The sequence below is a fragment of the Rutidosis leptorrhynchoides genome, chromosome 6, assembly GCF_046630445.1.
Source record: "Rutidosis leptorrhynchoides isolate AG116_Rl617_1_P2 chromosome 6, CSIRO_AGI_Rlap_v1, whole genome shotgun sequence".
Classification (NCBI taxonomy): domain Eukaryota; kingdom Viridiplantae; phylum Streptophyta; class Magnoliopsida; order Asterales; family Asteraceae; genus Rutidosis; species Rutidosis leptorrhynchoides.
Genome location: NC_092338.1, coordinates 293252217 through 293271204, shown reverse-complemented (window position 1 = coordinate 293271204; position 18988 = coordinate 293252217).

Sequence of the window (18988 nt, the reverse complement as noted above, 5' to 3'; positions counted from 1 at the left end):
AATAGTAACAATTATAGGAGTTTCAAAAATCATGGATAATATTTCATGTAATACATATGTAATACACAAAACCATGATAGATGACATAGGAATGTCAAGAATTTCAGAAATCATGGTGTCGCATTTAAATGAGGTGGCGTAATTGGATAATACTTAGGAAAGTGAGCAGAGTTCTTAGGTTGGCTCGGCATTCTAAGATAAGTAAAGTTTCTAAAGCATAGTGTAGCATTTAACAGTTAAAGGCAACAAGTAAAGGCACTACGGTCAAGGAAAGTTGTAGTCCTACATTGCTAAGGTACCTAATTGTATAAGGCACACATAAAATGCAATCCTGGTTCTCTACAACAACCTGCACTGATACCAATCTGTGACACCCCCAAATAGGGCCTAGGGTATTTGTGTCTAATTATATCAAATCACAGTTGTATAACGAGAATGACTCTACATGAGACGTTTTATTGAGTTTTGCAGTGGAAGATAAATATGTCTTTAATTGATATGATATGTAATGAAGACTCCAAGCATAGCAAGCAATCATCATCAAAACAGTAGATATACAGCGGAAGCAATATTTAAGTACCTGAGAATAAACATGCTTAAAAAGTCAACACGAGGTTGAGTGAGTTCATAGGTTTGTCATAAATAATGATTTCAGTAATAGTGTTAGACCACAAGATTTGTTTTCATAAGTAGATCACTCAGATCCAGTCAAGTTGATCTCCCGCAGGATCAAAAAGTTATGCCAGTGCGTGATATTTAGACTAAACGTTGTTTGCCCCGTGACAAGTTGTTCTGTCCTTGTCGTTTAATTTCATTATCAAGTAATACAAAGACTTAGTCAAATGTATCGGGGACGTTACTCCCGATAGGCCTATCCCCAATAATTAAGAATGCCGTAGCAATTAAAAATATCACTGTAGGGACTTAGTTGGACATAGCCGAGTATAGCATAGTTTAACAGTTGGTACTGATATTTAGACTAGACTTTCAAGTTTACCCCGTACAAGTTATCGTTTATACTTGTCGGTTGGGGACTTGCTGGTCATAGCCCAACATATCACAGTTTAATAGTTGGTACTGATATTTAGACTAGACTTTCAAGTTTACCCCGTACAAGTTATCGTTTATACTTGTCGGTTGGGGACTTGCTGGTCATAGCCCAACATATCACAGTTTAATAGCTGATACGTGTAAAACAGTTATAAAAGTTGCGCATGTATTCTCAGTTCAAAAATATATAAAAAGGGAGCAGATGAACTCACATTAAATAGCAGTTGAAGTATTCCACGCAAGAAGGAAAGTAAAGCAAGTAAATGATCTGGTAATCAACCTTGAGGTATAACGTTTGATTAGTTAATGTCTAACTTGACATAAAGAATGTTTATTAATATAGCAACTATATTGACAGTGACGGTTTTCGAGAAAAGTTCCTATTTCTCAAAAGTTTCTATTTTTGGAAACCTACTATTTATGAAAAACTTCCACTTATAGTAAGCTTCTAGTTTAAGAATGTTCGGGTTATAATTCTTAACAAAGATGTTGTACAATCTCGCCCAAACTTCGTCGCTAACATGCAAGTCACTCGAATGATCTATTGTTACCGAGTGGCCCAGGATCTCTTGACCAAAATCTAAGTCTTGGCATTCGAGATCCACAAGCGTCCCATAATGGTAACAAGGATCACCCTAGGCCACAAGTAGCGGTGATGTTTGTAGTCTTTGTACGATATCTTTAATTATAACCTTCACGTTAGGTGCGTATATACATATATATTCATTAATTCGATTTTAATTATAACTCCTATATATTAATTCATAAGAATACTTTTATAATTTTTAGTTACATATATTACTAATTATAACATGTTATTTATTTTAATTTTAATTGCATATAATTTATAACATTATTTACATGTTTCGGTAAAAAAATAATAAACCTAAGTAAAAAGTAAAAAGTAAAAAAGTAAAAAGTAAAAAGTAAGAAAAGAATACTTACTAGTAGTAATTCTTCAAAGAGAGAATGAGAGAAATTTTGGTGTGAGTTTGAATGAGAAATGAGGGGTATTTATACTTGAAAAAATTAGGTAAAAAGAATAAAATAATTAAAAGAAAAAGAAATATTTTAATTTTTAATGGGATTTTAAAATTCAAAAGTATTAAATGTTAGGTTAAGAGATAATGCACAAAATAAAATAATAAAAGTAGTTTTCCATTATAATTTTTAATTAAAAAGTAATTTATTTATTTATTTATTTATTTTATTAAAAAAATCATTTATTTTAAGGATTTTTTTTATATATTTTTTTTTAAAATAAACAAATTGATTTACTACTTTTCCAAGAATATTTGTCAATATTTTTTTTATTCATAATAACAATACTGATAATAAAGATATTAATTATTGATATCTTATTTAAAAAGGATATTAATAATAATAATATTAATATATCAAATTAATGCATAATTACTTACAAATAATTGTTCGTGAATCGTCGGAATTAGTCGAGGTTAAATGAAATCATATAAAGATTTTTGTTTAAATTTTTCCGAAAATTTACGGGTTGTCACAGTATGTACTATTGGTATATACACTCCAATGATCAGCTCTTATCAGCCCATGTGAGTCACCTAACACATGTGGGAACCATCATTTGGCAACTAGCATGAAATATCTCATAAAATTACAAAAATATTAGTAATCATTCATGATTTATTTACATGTAAACAAAATTACACATCCTTTATATCTAATCCATATACCAATGACCAAAAACACCTACAAACACTTTAATTCTTCAATTTTCTTCATCTAATTGATCTCTCTCAAGTTCTATCTTGAAGTTCTAAGTGTTCTTCATAAATTCTATAAGTTCTAGTTTCATAAAATCAAGAATACTTTCAAGTTTGCTAGCTTACTTCCAATCTTGTAAAGTGATCATCCAACCTCAAGAAATCTTTATTATTTACAGTAAGATATCTTTCTAATACAAGGTAATACTCATATTCAAACTTTGATTCAATTTCTATAACTATAACAATCTTATTTCGAGTAGAAATCTTACTTGAACTTATTTTCGTGACATGATTCTGCTTCAAGAACTTTCAAGCCATCCAAGGATCCTTTGAAGCTAGATCTATTTTTCTCATTTCCAGTAGGTTTATCCACAAAATCTGAGATAGTAATGATGTTCATAACATCATTGGATTCATATATATAAAACTACCTTATTCGAAGGTTTAAACTTGAAATCACTAGAACATAGTTTAGTTAATTCTAAACTTGTTCGCAAACAAAAGTTAATCCTTCTAACTTGACTTTTAAAATCAACTAAACACATGTTCTATATCTATATGATATGCTAACTTAATGATTTAAAACCTGGAAAAATGAAAAACACCGTAAAATCGGACATAAGCCGTCGTAGTAATACCGCGGGCTCTTTTGGGTTTGATAATTAAAAACTATTGTCACGACCCTACTTTTTCCGTTATCTTTTTCCGTTAATTATTTAACGACCGTTAACTGTTAGTGTGCCATGTCTTTTCTATAACCTATATTATTATTTTTTGTAATAATATATATATAATAATTATTATGTGTTATGTGAATATATGTATTCATATTTTAATTTATACGTTTCTACGTCTCGCGGATTTCCATCCGGCGAATCTTTTCGGTTTTTAAACCAACGGTCGAGCTTTCGGGATTTTTAAATCCTAAATATTTTAAATATGATATTTTAAGGTCATATTATTATTAGGTGTATTTATATTTATTTTTCGTCGCGCGTTTGTTATCTTTCTGGATTTTTAATCGCGTAAGCGTGTTTTCGCGTTTCGGGATTCGTTCGGGCTTTCGGGCCATAAGGAATTCTTCATTTAACAAATTTGGGCTAGTGGGGCCCACCCCACACACCCCATTCGGCCGAACCATAGGGGAGGGGAGTACCCCCTTTGTTTTTCATTTTCCTCATTCATTTTCATTTTATCACTTTGCATTCTTAAACCTAAAAATCTATTTTTGCTCTCTCCTCTCTCCCTCTCCCTTTTAGGCCGTCGCCACCACCACCATACATCACCATCTTCACCACTTTTTATTGCTTGGATCATCAAATCGTTTATACAATCGTGTTCCTCTCTCCGTTCTCTACACATCCATATTCTTTGATTCTCGATTTGGGTATAAACCCTAACCCTAGAACTTTTCATATTTATTTATATTTCTGTATTTTGAGTTTATATTATTAGTATGATGTATATTAGTTGTTGTAATGTTGTTTGGATGCGTAGAATTACTCGTTTGCATATGTTTTCGGTTTGTAAAATTTGGACAGCAGTTTGATTCGTGTTTTCTGACTTTGTAACTGATATAAATGTTAAAATAAAGTATATAAATGAGTTCCTCTCATCAAGACATTAATTTTAGACTCCGGATTCATGTCGTTTCGATTCCCGGAGCCCTAGATATACTTAATTTGGTTTTTGTTAAAGATTGAAAGGTGTTCTTGGCATGAACAAGGTTGGGTCCGACTTTGTGACCATACTTGGTGTCTTTAGGGTGTGTCATTTGGTTAGGACTGATGGTGGGACGAATTTTCATGTTCGGGTCACTTAAATCCGAGCCACGGTTCACCCGTTGTGCCCGAATTACTGTTTTGAGTAAATTGATTTCCCAAATGTTGTCATGGCTGATATCCACGACCTAGGGACTGTTCTTGGAGTGTTCTTGAGTTCATAATTGTGTCGGGTGGTTTGAGTAGGTGAAGTTGCATATGTGGCTTTCCCGAAACCGACACCCGGGGCTCAAGATACGACCTGATGAACTTTTAAACTTAAAACTTATGGTTAATTATTAAACTTATGTTAAAATTAATGGATTTCATTATTAATTAATTACTTATGATAAAAGAAGTAATTATTATTATTTAAAACTTATGATATAAATATTTATTATATCATTTAATTATTAATTATGATTTAATTAACATTTTAATTAAACTTATGATTAATAATACTTTTATTATTAAAGGAAAATACTTATGATAAGTATTAAATTTGTTTTTGAAACATTATTAAAAGACTTATAATAAATATTAAATAATTATTTAATTATTATAAGACTTAATTATTATTTAATTATGATTTAATTATTAAATACTTATGATTTAATAATTTTAATTAGAAACTTATGATATGATTAATAATTCATTATTAATTAATAACACTTATGATATGATTTAAAATTTATTATAAATTAATAATATTTATATTATGATTGATATTTAATTAATTAATTAAATACTTATGTTATACTAATTATAACATTTCAACTTATATTAACTTTAATAATTCATTTTATTTAATTAAACTTATGTTAAGACATTATTATACACTTTTGACTTTAAATAACATTATAACATATGTTATTATTATAACTTACACTTTTCAAATTAATGTTGACTATGTTTGACCAAGGTTGACTTTTGAGTTGACTTTCGGTTGACTTTGACTTTCAGTTGACTTCTGTTGACTTTCTAAATAAGGAAACTTTCCTCACTTCAAAACTTTCTAAAAATAGAACTTTCTAAATTTGGAAACTTTCCAAAAATAGAAACTTTCCAAAAATAGAAACTTTCCAAAAATAGAAACTTTCCAAAAATAGAAACTTTCCAAAAATAGAAACTTTCCAAAAATAGAAACTTTCCTAAAATAGAAAACTTTCCAAAAATAGAAACCTGCTAAAAATAGAAACTTTCTAAAAATAGAAAGTGTGTGTCCTTATGCTGTTCCAATCAAACCGATGCTTGCTGAGTAATGTTCTATGCCTACTTGCAACATGTACAATAGCTATCATACTAAGACTTGGCCTAAGTTAGTTATTTATTTCGACCTGCTTTATTTATAGGTCGGCGTTGTGATCTTTCTTGATCACTTTACTTTACTTGATGTTCGCTTGTTTGTGAGATTTCTTCAGTTGCTATTTAAGGTGAGTTATAGTCCCGTTTTTACATACTTTTCAAAGTATATTTTTAGGATGTGATTACATGCAGATTTTTATTTACGTTTAGACACAAGTAACAGTTAAATTTAATTATTCATTGTGAGTTGGACAAAAATATTCCCTAGTCTGGTAACTGTAATCATTGGTTTCTACCGGTGAACGCGAATCCTACGGATAGATCTATCGGGTTTGACAACCCCATTTCGAGCTAGTCGCGCTAGCAATTTATAATCGGAATGTTTAGTACTTCGTAATTTGTTGTAGATACACTGTCCAATTGTATATTTTTATTGTGTTTGGCAAGGGTAAATAAAGGGTTAAGTGGTTACCAGGTGGCTCATTGATAATGGAATAATGTTTAATGTTTTCTAACATTTTTAAATCTTGTGGTCTAAAGTTTACTTATTTATTTAAACCTATAATTCACTCAACCTTTGTGTTGACAGTTTACTTGCATGTTTTCACAGGTACTTGAGTTATTTGATGCTTCCGCTGTCATTAGAAGAGTCTGCATGCATTTGGGCAGATTTTATGAAACTATTTATGAAACTTAAGTTTGCATTCTATTTTGGATAATTTAAATTGTGGGTTTGTTGGCAATGTTTTGCGTCAACTTTTGGTTCATTACTATGGTTGGTTGATTTAAACTACTTAATTGGGTTTGTTTCCTTTTTGGGCAACATTTTGAAATAAAAGAATGCAACTTTGTTTATTTAATTCATTTAAGTCCGATCAAGCTATGGGACCAACTGACGGATCCGTTGAGTGTTTTGACGGGGTCGTCACATGTGGTATCAGAGCTCTGGTTGTAGGGAACTAGGCGGTCTTAATGTGGTCAACCCGTGGTTATTAGGGTGCATTAGAGTCTAGTCTACAGCCCGACCTTTTTGCTATAGCATTATTATGCATTTCATTTCGTATAAGTTATATTATTAGCTTTCATATCTTTTTAGTATGTGGTTTGCGGTTTTGCTGTTTGCAGATGTCGACTTCGAGCGATAACTCTGTTGCTGCTCCTGCTCCACCGTCTCCTGCTAGACGTCGTGCTAATCAACCAGAGATCGATGATCCTGTTCATTACTATTTTTCTACCATTACTCATATGAACCGGGCTTATAATGAGGTGACACGTATTAACGCCCTTAGTGATTGTTTGCGCACCTTGCCACATAATGAAGTTATGGACGAGATCCGTGCTGACATGGGTAACTTTATCACTTTCAAGCATAGGGTTGAGGATGCGAACCGCAAGCATGATCGAGAAGTTAATGCTAAGTTCGAGGCTCTCGAGAGCACTGTTCGTGTGTTGAAGGAAGAGTTGGATGTTGTGAAAGGGAAGTTGCGTAAGTATGAGGATCCTGCTGAGACTCATGCTGGACCAGCTTATCACACCCGCTCTAAGCGAATGTGATGTGATTATTCATATTGATTATCTATTTCATTAGACTTAATGTCCTTTTTATACATACATTTTGGGTTATGTACGGCGTTTTGCCGAGGATTTTATTAAGATTTTGTTATGGGATATTTTTCATTATGTATGGATGGTTATTTTTATGACATCTATTATCATTATCATGTTTTATTTCTGATGTTGTGGCTCTTGGCATGTTATATTATGCGTAATATATGTTCATGTATGTTAGGTGCTATGTATGTTGTATGATGTTATCATAAAATATGTATGCATGTGATGGTTATTTCTATAACAATCATAACTGTCATGTTATTACTCATAGTGTTAGTTGACTAATATCTTAATGGTTAGTCTTTTCATGTTTTGATCTATTCCTTTATGACACTAGTATTATTCTTGGTACTAACGGATGTGTTATTCTATTTTGAAGATCATGCCTCCAAGAGAGTCCACTGAAGCGCGTATGCAACGCCTGATCAATGAAGGAATTGCTGCTGCTATGGCAGCAAATGCTAATGTTAACGCCAATGTGAACAACAACGTGGGATGCTCCCACAAAACTTTTATGGCTGGTCGACCCCAAGAATTCAGTGGTACGGAAGGACCAATAGGGCTTACTCGTTGGTTCGAGAAAATCGGATCTATTTTCAGGGTCAGTCGGGTCCGTGAAGAGGACAAAGTTAGTTTCGCTAGTTGTACTCTCAAGGATAGTGCCTTGACATGGTGGAACAATCTGGTTAGTAGTTTGGGAAGCGATGTAGCTTATGGTTTGGCCTGGAATGATTTTAAGGAAAGATTGATCACCCGCTATAGACCTCGGGGTGAGCTTCAGAAGCTAGAGGTTGAGCTCAAGAATTTGAAAATGCATGGCACCGAGTTAGATGCCTATGAACGAAGGTTTTTCGAGTTAACTTTGCTGTGTCCTAGGGTTTATGCGGATGAGGACCGCAAAATTGAGGCTTACATTGATGGTTTGTCCGAGAAGATTGAACACGGGGTTCAGTCCAGTGAACCCCAGACTATTGAGGCAGCTATGTCTATGGCCCACAAACTTAATGACAAGGTGTTGAGAAGAAGCAAGACTACAGTTGTTGAAAGTAGTGAGGAGGTTGTCAAGAAGGCTGATAATGGGAAACGAAAGTGGGATAACAACCGCAATCAAAACCAAAATCAGCAGAAGAAACAGGATACCTCAGGTGCTAACAACAGAAATCAGCGTGTGTGTCCTCGTTGCTATAAAGTTCATGATGGTTACTGCACAGTTACTTGTAAGAGGTGCTCTAAGCAAGGGCACATTGCTAAAGATTGTACAGTGCTTTTGCCGGGGTCTGCTACTCCCGCGACTGGTGGTAATAATAATAATGTTGGTAATAGAGGTGGTAACGGTAATGGTAATGGGAAATTGAATAATGGAGGTAATCCAAGGGTTTGTTATGAGTGTGGGAAGCCGGGGCATTTCCGAGATGCTTGTCCCAACAAGAAGACTGCAGAGACTGCACGCGGCCGAGCGTTCAACATTAATGCTAAGGATGCGGAGGAAGATCCTAAGCTTGTTACTGGTACGTTCTCAGTCAACGATTTATCAGTTTATGTGTTATTTGATTCAGGGGCTGATTTAAGTTTCGTGTCGAGTAAATTAAGTCCGAGAATCAAAACGCCGTTAACTCTCTTAGACAATACTTATGTTGTTGAAGTAGCTAATGGTAGGGAACTTACTGCTAAGACTGTACATCGTAAGTGTAACATTAATCTGGGTGGTAGGGATTTCGAGATAGATTTGATACCAATTGGACTTGGTAGTTTCGATGTTGTTATTGGTATGGATTGGTTGTCTGCAAACCGTGCTGAGATCGTGTGTTATGATAAGGCTATTTGTATTACTGATGTGATTGGAGAGCCACTGATGGTCTTTGGAGATAAGAAATGCACACAGTTAAACCTTATTAGCTGTATGAAAGTTTGTAAACATCTCCGCAAAGGCTGTCATGCTATCCTTGCTCATGTTGTTGATCCTAGTAAGGAAGTAAAGAACGTTGATGACATTCATATTGTTAGGGATTTTCCCGAGGTGTTTCCCGATGACTTACCTGGCCTTCTGCCGCAACGCGCAGTAGAATTTCAGATTGATCTTGTTCCCGGCGTTGCTCCTGTAGCACGTGCTCCTTATCGTCTTGCGCCTTCTGAACTTCAAGAATTGTCAAGTCAACTCCGTGAGTTGTTAGACAAAGGTTTTATTCGTCCTAGTTCGTCCCCTTGGGGAGCTCCTGTTCTGTTTGTTAAGAAGAAGGATGGTTCTTTTCGTTTATGCATTGATTATCGTGAACTGAATAAGCTCACTGTTAAAAATCGTTATCCTCTTCCGAGAATTGATGATCTGTTCGATCAGCTTCAGGGTTCTTCTGTTTATTCAAAAATTGATCTTCGTTCTGGCTATCATCAGTTGCATGTTAAAGAATCTGATGTTTCAAAAACTTCTTTTCGCACCCGTTACGGTCACTTTGAATTTCTTGTTATGCCGTTCGGATTGACAAATGCACCTGCTGTGTTCATGGACCTCATGAACCGTGTGTGTAGACCCTATCTGGACAAGTTCGTTATTGTTTTCATCGACGACATCCTTATCTATTCTAAGAGTGATGAAGAGCACGAAGAACACTTGAGGTTAGTGCTTGATTTGTTAAAGGAAGAAGAGTTGTACGCTAAGTTCTCTAAGTGTGCTTTTTGGTTAAGAGAAGTTCAGTTCCTTGGTCACATTGTTAGCAAACAAGGAATACAATTTGATCCTGCTAAAATTGAGGCGATTGAAAAGTGGGAAACTCCGAAAACTCCTACTCAAATTCGTCAGTTCTTAGGATTGGCAGGTTACTATCGAAGGTTCATCCAGGATTTCTCTCGTATAGCGAAACCTCTGACTGCTTTAACGCATAAGGGGAAAAAGTATGAGTGGAAGGATGAACAGGAGAATGCTTTTCAGATTTTGAAGAAGAAGTTGACTACCGCTCCGATATTGTCCCTACCGGAGGGTAATGATGATTTTGTTATTTATTGCGATGCATCACGACAAGGCTATGGTTGCGTTTTGATGCAACGAAAGAAGGTTATTGCGTATGCGTCACGTCAGTTGAAGGTTCACGAACAGAACTATACAACTCATGATTTAGAGTTGGGAGCTGTTATTTTTGCACTGAAGATTTGGAGACACTATCTTTTAGGTGTTAAGAGTACTGTGTACACCGATCATAAGAGTCTTCAACATATTCTCGATCAAAAACATTTGAACATGCGACAACGAAGATGGATTGAGACGTTGAATGATTATGATTGTGACCTTTTGTATCATCCGGGTAAAGCCAATGTTGTGGCTGATGCTTTGAGTCGTAAAGAGAGGGCTGAACCACGAAGGGTTAGAGCTTTGAATATGACAGTTAGATCAAACCTCGTTAGGCAGATTCTTGAGGCACAACAAGAAGCCTTAAAGGAGGAGAATTTCGTGAAAGAGAATGTAGCCAAAGTAGCTAAGAAGTTTGAAGTACGAGCTAATGGAACTAGATACTTTGCGGGACGTCTTTGGGTTCCGAAGTTTGGAGGTCTTCGACAGTTAATTCTAGATGAAGCTCATAAGTCTAGATACTCTATTTATCCTGGTTCAGGAAAGATGTATCAGGATCTTAAGGAGTTGTATTGGTGGCATAATTTGAAGGGTGACATAGCTAAGTATGTGTCTAAGTGTTTGACCTGTTCTAAGGTCAAAGCTGAACATCAAAAACCGTCCGGATTGTTGGTACAACCAGAAATTCCCGAGTGGAAGTGGGAAGGTATCACTATGGATTTTATCACTAAGTTACCAAGAGTTTCGGGTGGTTATGATGCGATTTGGGTGATTGTAGATCGACTCACTAAGTCGGCTCACTTTTTGCCGATTAGGGAAACCGATTCCATGGAGAAACTCACCCGTTTGTATTTGAAAGAGATTGTTTCGAGGCATGGTGTTCCCGTTTCTATAATTTCCGACAGAGATAGTCGATTTGTATCGAGATTTTGGCAATCGTTGCAAGAAGCCTTGGGCACTAGATTGGATATGAGCACCGCTTATCATCCTCAAACGGATGGTCAAAGTGAGAGGACCATTCAGACATTAGAAGATATGTTGCGAGCTTGTGTGATTGATTTTGGAAATGGGTGGGATAAGTATTTGCCGTTAGCTGAGTTTTCTTATAACAACAGTTATCACGCAAGTATTAAAGCCGCACCGTTTGAAGCTTTGTACGGTAGGAAATGTAGGTCTCCTATTTGTTGGAATGAGGTTGGGGATGCTCAACTTACAGGTCCAGAGATTATTCACGAGACTACTGAGAAGATTGTGCGAATTAAAGAGAGGTTGAGAACTGCTAGAAGTCGGCAAAAGAGTTATGCCGACAAAGGAAGGAAAGATGTTGAATTTCAAGTTGGTGATCGTGTTATGTTAAAGGTTTCGCCTTGGAAGGGTGTTATTCGTTTTGGTAAAAGAGGGAAGTTAAGTCCTCGTTTCGTGGGACCGTTTGAGATCATTGAAAGAGTTGGACCGGTGGCTTATCGTTTGAAGTTGCCACAAGAACTCAGTGCTGTTCACGATGTTTTCCATATTTCGAACTTAAAGAAGTGTTTGGCTGAATTTGATCAGACTATTCCTTTGGAGGAACTTCAAGTTGACAAGCAATTGCAGTTTATTGAGGAGCCAGTTGAGATCATGGACCGAGAGGTTAAGACTCTTAAACAGAGCAGAATTCCTATTGTTCGGGTCCGATGGAACGCTAGACGCGGTCCCGAGTTCACTTGGGAGCGTGAAGACCAAATGAAGCAGAAGTATCCGCATTTGTTCTCAGATGCCGAGACAACCCCTGCGCCTGCTTAAATTTCGGGACGAAATTTCCGTAACGGGGAGGTACTGTCACGACCCTACTTTTTCCGTTATCTTTTTCCGTTAATTATTTAACGACCGTTAACTGTTAGTGTGCCATGTCATTTCTATAACCTATATTATTATTTTTTGTAATAATATATATATAATAATTATTATGTGTTATGTGAATATATGTATTCATATTTTAATTTATACGTTTCTACGTCTCGCGGATTTCCATCCGGCGAATCTTTTCGGTTTTTAAACCAACGGTCGAGCTTTCGGGATTTTTAAATCCTAAATATTTTAAATATGATATTTTAAGGTCATATTATTATTAGGTGTATTTATATTTATTTTTCGTCGCGCGTTTGTTATCTTTCCGGATTTTTAATCGCGTAAGCGTGTTTTCGCGTTTCGGGATTCGTTCGGGCTTTCGGGCCATAACGAATTCTTCATTTAACAAATTTGGGCTAGTGGGGCCCACCCCACACACCCCATTCGGCCGAACCATAGGGGAGGGGAGTACCCCCTTTGTTTTTCATTTTCCTCATTCATTTTCATTTTATCACTTTGCATTCTTAAACCTAAAAATCTATTTTTGCTCTCTCCTCTCTCCCTCTCCCTTTTAGGCCGTCGCCACCACCACCATACATCACCATCTTCACCACTTTTTATTGCTTGGATCATCAAATCGTTTATACAATCGTGTTCCTCTCTCCGTTCTCTACACATCCATATTCTTTGATTCTCGATTTGGGTATAAACCCTAACCCTAGAACTTTTCATATTTATTTATATTTCTGTATTTTGAGTTTATATTATTAGTATGATGTATATTAGTTGTTGTAATGTTGTTTGGATGCGTAGAATTACTCGTTTGCATATGTTTTCGGTTTGTAAAATTTGGACAGCAGTTTGATTCGTGTTTTATGACTTTGTAACTGATATAAATGTTAAAATAAAGTATATAAAAGAGTTCCTCTCATCAAGACATTAATTTTAGACTCCGGATTCATGTCGTTTCGATTCCCGGAGCCCTAGATATACTTAATTTGGTTTTTGTTAAAGATTGAAAGGTGTTCTTGGCATGAACAAGGTTGGGTCCGACTTTGTGACCATCCTTGGTGTCTTTAGGGTGTGTCATTTGGTTAGGACTGATGGTGGGACGAATTTTCATGTTCGGGTCACTTAAATCCGAGCCACGGTTCACCCGTTGTGCCCGAATTACTGTTTTGAGTAAATTGATTTCCCAAATGTTGTCATGGCTGATATCCACGACCTAGGGACTGTTCTTGGAGTGTTCTTGAGTTCATAATTATGTCGGGTGGTTTGAGTAGGTGAAGTTGCATATGTGGCTTGCCCGAAACCGACACCCGGGGCTCAAGATACGACCCGATGAACTTTTAAACTTAAAACTTATGGTTAATTATTAAACTTATGTTAAAATTAATGGATTTCATTATTAATTAATTACTTATGATAAAAGAAGTAATTATTATTATTTAAAACTTATGATATAAATATTTATTATATCATTTAATTATTAATTATGATTTAATTAACATTTTAATTAAACTTATGATTAATAATACTTTTATTATTAAAGGAAAATACTTATGATAAGTATTAAATTTGTTTTTGAAAAATTATTAAAAGACTTATAATAAATATTAAATAATTATTTAATTATTATAAGCCTTAATTATTATTTAATTATGATTTAATTATTAAATACTTATGATTTAATAATTTTAATTAGAAACTTATGATATGATTAATAATTCATTATTAATTAATAATACTTATGATATGATTTAAAATTTATTATAAATTAATAATATTTATATTATGATTGATATTTAATTAATTAATTAAATACTTATGTTATACTAATTATAACATTTCAACTTATATTAACTTTAATAATTCATTTTATTTAATTAAACTTATGTTAAGACATTATTATACACTTTTGACTTTAAATAACATTATAACCTATGTTATTATTATAACTTACACTTTTCAAATTAATGTTGACTATGTTTGACCAAGGTTGACTTTTGAGTTGACTTTCGGTTGACTTTGACTTTCAGTTGACTTCTGTTGACTTTCTAAATAAGGAAACTTTCCTCACTTCAAAACTTTCTAAAAATAGAACTTTCTAAATTTGGAAACTTTCCAAAAATAGAAACTTTCCAAAAATAGAAACTTTCCAAAAATAGAAACTTTCCAAAAATAGAAACTTTCCAAAAATAGAAACTTTCCTAAAATAGAAAACTTTCCAAAAATGGAAACCTGCTAAAAATAGAAACTTTCTAAAAATAGAAAGTGTGTGTCCTTATGCTGTTCCAATCAAACCGATGCTTGCTGAGTAATGTTCTATGCCTACTTGCAACATGTACAATAGCTATCATACTAAGACTTGGCCTAAGTTAGTTATTTATTTCGACCTGCTTTATTTATAGGTCGACGTTGTGATCTTTCTTGATCACTTTACTTTACTTGCTGTTCGCTTGTTTGTGAGATTTCTTCAGTTGCTATTTAAGGTGAGTTATAGTCCCGTTTTTACATACTTTTCAAAGTATATTTTTAGGATGTGATTACATGCAGATTTTTATTTACGTTTAGACACAAGTAACAGTTAAATTTAATTATTCATTGTGAGTTGGACAAAAATATTCCCTAGTCTGGTAACTGTAATCATTGGTTTCTACCGGTGAACGCGAATCCTACGGATAGATCTATCGGGTTTGACAACCCCATTTCGAGCTAGTCGCGCTAGCAATTTATAATCGGAATGTTTAGTACTTCGTAATTTGTTGTAGATACACTGTCCAAGTGTATATTTTTATTGTGTTTGGCAAGGGTAAATAAAGGGTTAAGTGGTTACCAGGTGGCTCATTGATAATGGAATAATGTTTAATGTTTTCTAACATTTTTAAATCTTGTGGTCTAAAGTTTACTTATTTATTTAAACCTATAATTCACTCAACCTTTGTGTTGACAGTTTACTTGCATGTTTTCATAGGTACTTGAGTTATTTGATGCTTCCGCTGTCGTTAGAAGAGTCTGCATGCATTTGGGCAGATTTTATGAAACTATTTATGAAACTTAAGTTTGCATTCTATTTTGGATAATTTAAATTGTGGGTTTGTTGGCAATGTTTTGCGTCAACTTTTGGTTCATTACTATGGTTGGTTGATTTAAACTACTTAATTGGGTTTGTTTCCTTTTTGGGCAACATTTTGAAATAAAAGAATGCAACTTTGTTTATTTAATTCATTTAAGTCCGATCAAGCTATGGGACCAACTGACGGATCCGTTGAGTGTTTTGACGGGGTCGTCACAACTATGATAAACTTTGATTTAAAAGTTGTTCTTCTGGGAAAATGATTTTTCTTATGAACATGAAACTATATCCAAAAATCATGGTTAAACTCAAAGTGGAAGTATGTTTTTCAAAATGGTCATCAAGACGTCGTTCTTTCGACTGAAATGACTACCTCTTACAAAAATGACTTGTAACTTATATTTCCGACTATAAACCTATACTTTTTCTGTTAAGATTCATAAAATAGAGTTCAATATGAAACCATAGCAATTTGATTCACTCAAAACGGATTTAAAATGAAGAAGTTATGGGTAAAACAAGATTGAATATTTTTTTGATTATTGTAGCTACGGGAAATATTGTAACAATTCTATACAAATCATATCCTAGCTAACTTATATTGTATTATACATGTATTCTAATATATTATATAATCTTGGGATACCATAGACACGTATGCAAATGTTTTGAGATATCATATCGACCCATGTATATATATTATTTGGAACAACCATAGACACTCTATATGCAGTAATGTTGTAGTTAGCTATACAGGGTTGAGGTTGATTCCAAATATATATATATACTTTGAGTTGTGATCTAGCCTGAGACGTGTATACACTGAGTCGTGGATTGATTCAAGATAATATATATCAATTTATTTCTGTACATCTAACTTTGAACAACTAGTTGTAGGTTACTAACGAGGACAACTGATTTAATAAACTTAAAACATCAAATTGTATTAAAAATGTTGTAATTATATTTTGAACATACTTTGATATATATGTACATATTTGTTATAGGTTCGTGAATCGACCAGTGGCCAAGTCTTACTTCCCGACGAAGTAAAAATCTGTGAAAGTGAGTTATAGTGCCACTTTTAAAATCTAATATTTTGGGATGAGAATACATGCAGTTTTATAAATGTTTTACGAAATAGACACAAGTAAATGAAACTACATTATATGGGTGTATGATCGAAGCCGAATATGCCCCTTTTGCTTGGTAGCCTAAGAATTAGTAAACCGATCTACTAATTGACGCGAATCCTAAAGATAGATTTATTGGGCCTAACGAACCCCATCCAAAGTACCGGATGCTATAGTACTTCGAATTCATTTTTATCATGTCCGAAGGATTTTCCGGAATGATAGGGGATATTCTTATATGCATCTTGTTAATGTCGGTTACCAGGTGTTCACTATATGAATGATTTTTATCTCTATGTATAGGATGTTTATTGAAATATGAAATCTTGTGGTCTATTATTATGATTTGATAATATATAGGTTAAACCTATAACTCACCAACATTTTTGTAGACGTTTTAAGCATGTTTATTCTCAGGTGATTATTAAGAGCTTCCGCTGTTGCATACTAAAATAAGGACAAGATTTGGAGTCCATGCTTGTATGATATTATGTAAAAACTGCATTCAAGAAACTTATTTTTGATGTAATATATTCTTATTGTAAACCATTATGTAATAGTCATGTGTAAACGGTATATTTTAGATTATCATTATTTGATAATCTACGTAATGCTTTTTAAACCTTTATAGATAAAATAAAGGTTATGGTTGTTTTAAAAAATGAATGCAGTCTTTGAAAAACGTCTCATATAGAGGTCAAAACCTCGCGACGAAATCAATTAATATGGAACGTTTATAATCAATATGAACAGGACATTTCAAAAGCAACCTTGTATGCTAGAACACCAGCCTGACTGAAGAGGACTTTGAAAAGAAAAATGAGAAAGTTGGGACTGGCTCCACATTTAACAGAATAGAATCAATCATACTGCTACCAGAAATACCAAATCTAAGATTGGAAGATCTTCAAGAACTATTCCAAAATATAAAAGTCAAAGAAGAAGAGGAATGGTTTTGATAAAATAATTTGGTTATGGAATTATGTTATGTAATAGTATGCAATCAAAACAACAACAACAACAACAACAACAACAACAACAACAACAACAACAACAAAAAAACTTAACCCCACAAAAGTGGGGTATGAGGGAGGTAAGATGTAAACAATCCTTCCCGTATCCTAGAATAAAGAGAAGTCATTTTTCCACCCAGAATGAAGCACACCAAAAGTGAGAAAGTCACCATCTCAATGTTCAATGGATAGAGAGATTGCTTCAGAATAGACATACTGCCAATAAGTAGGTTATAAAAAATGTGTGAGACGCCATGAAAATGGTGGATTCAAATTTTCATGGATTTTAAACCAACCTGAAGTTCAATTTAGGCTCTAAGTGATAGTCAAGTCACCAATAAATTTAAACATGTTGTTGACTCGATTAAGAGTATGCAATCATCTATAATATTTGTTCGAATATATATTATTCATAATATATAAGATATAGATAACTCTACAAAAGATTCCATAGAAATTAACCTAAGGGACAATTTTTATTGCTTAATCTCTAAATCCTTTTCTGTTGAGCATTAGTGCTGCCATTTCATGTTGTGGTTTTTCTGTCATCAAATAGGGGATATTGTTGAGTCCTCTATAGAACTAATGATTTAATTATGTCAAAACCACCAGCAACACTAAGTTGTTCACAGCTAACATAGGTCAATTATGTGTAACCAGCTAAGATGTAGGTTGGTCTCAAGTGTTTGGAGTGTGCTGCTGTTGACTATCAGCTCAAAATAGTCAAGTATAAATGTTCTTCAGATTCAGCATGAGGGATGAATGCTGACCCATCAGAAGACCAAAGAAGAGCCAGTAGAAAATGCAGAAGCATCACTAAACACTTAATCAATTAATGTTATTCATAAGCATGAATATTTCCAGTGTTGTCTACATCACAAACGTGCCATTCAACTGATATCGAAGATGAAGTTGAAGAATGAAGGACACAATTCAGCAATTGATAAGTGACCTTACAAGACAATATGGAATGAACAGGTATAACCCATGCGCAGTTCATGGCTATACCTAATGTCAACGCCTTGGTAACTCAACATTCTATTTGTTTATTCAAATGATATGTCCGCCTAAACTAGGTAGTTCCAGAAATAGCTTATAAACAAATTGTGAGCCACGTGCTTACTTACAAGCTTGTCGGCTGAAGTACAAACATCTTTTTGACCCACACACAATAGAGCTTTTACCCGGTTATTAGACTCTCTATATAAGAAAGACTCCACTTATGTTTTAGTTAGTGGTGTGAGTTTTATTAAATCAATAGAGTCAGTAATCTAGTATATGCTTAAGAGTTTTTTAGGTTATCTATGCGTAATCTGTATCAACCGGCCATCTCTTTTGCTACAAGCTGACCGTCATTCTTTGAGATTACATCAATAAAAAAATAAAGTTGAAAAGTACAATTTACTCTGGTTT